This window comes from Macrobrachium rosenbergii, chromosome 10 (genome assembly GCF_040412425.1).
Source record: "Macrobrachium rosenbergii isolate ZJJX-2024 chromosome 10, ASM4041242v1, whole genome shotgun sequence".
In the NCBI taxonomy this organism is placed as follows: Eukaryota; Metazoa; Arthropoda; class Malacostraca; order Decapoda; family Palaemonidae; genus Macrobrachium; species Macrobrachium rosenbergii.
The window spans coordinates 1,963,667-1,964,864 of NC_089750.1; positions in this window are offsets into that span (position 1 = coordinate 1,963,667).

Below are 1,198 nucleotides of genomic sequence, written 5' to 3' on the forward strand. Positions count from 1 at the left end.
ACGGATTTCGAATCGAGGACGGAAGTTTGATAAATTATAGTCGTGGGATCTTTTTTTCCCCATTAAAATGGCATTTTATCTGTTATGCAGGTAAAATGGAAATATTCTGCAATTGCATTTTACCTTTATTCGACACTTCAACAGCCTTCGCGTCATATTTCTATAATCCTGTTCATGAATATATAATAAGAATGATATTTATAAGCCTTTTTCATCATGTTAACTCTCATATTTGCTTTCTGGAAAATATTTTCGTCTAAAATACATTTCAAGACAGTTAATATTTACCCTTCCCGCCCCCACACACACACATACACACACACACACACACACACACACACACACACACACATATATATATATATATATATATATATATATATATATATATATATATATATATATATATATATATATATATATATATATATATATATATATATATATATATATATAATATATATATATAAGTATATACATATGTATATATATGCTTTGTCTTTTTCATTGAAATTACTTGTTGTATCAACAATCATTGCATTTACGAAACAGTTCACATGTAATTTCTTATAGCAACTTTCCTGTCTCTCTCTCTCTCTCTCTCTCTCTCTCTCTCTCTCTCTCTCTCTCACACACACACACACACACACACACACACAAACACATATACTTGCGCACACTCACACAAACACACACACACACATGCATAGGTTCCATGCTGGCATGACATTACCTTAATTATTTTTACTAACGCTGCCATCTTGTCGAGAAGGAATATCAAAATATATTGCACTATTGACATAGTCTTCTTTATTATTCTATTAAAATATATTGCGGGTCCTCTCAATTTTCGAGAAGATACTGGAAAGAAAAACGCTCTTTGAAGAAATATAACAATTTATACCTCCTATTTCTTTACAAATAAAACGTAGGTTGTAGTTTTCTGTAAAAGAAAACTATTGAGATGACTCTGTCTATCCGTCCGCACTTTTCCTGTCCGCACTTTTTCAGTCCGCGCTTTTTCTGTCCGTCCTTAGATCTTAAAAACTACTGAGGCTAGAGGGCTGTAAATTAGTATGTTGATCATCCACCCTCCAATCATCAAACATACCAAATTGCAGCCCTCTAGCCTCAGTAGTTTTGACTTTATTTAAGGTTAGAGTTAGCCATGATCGTGTGTCTCGCAACGCTATAGGAC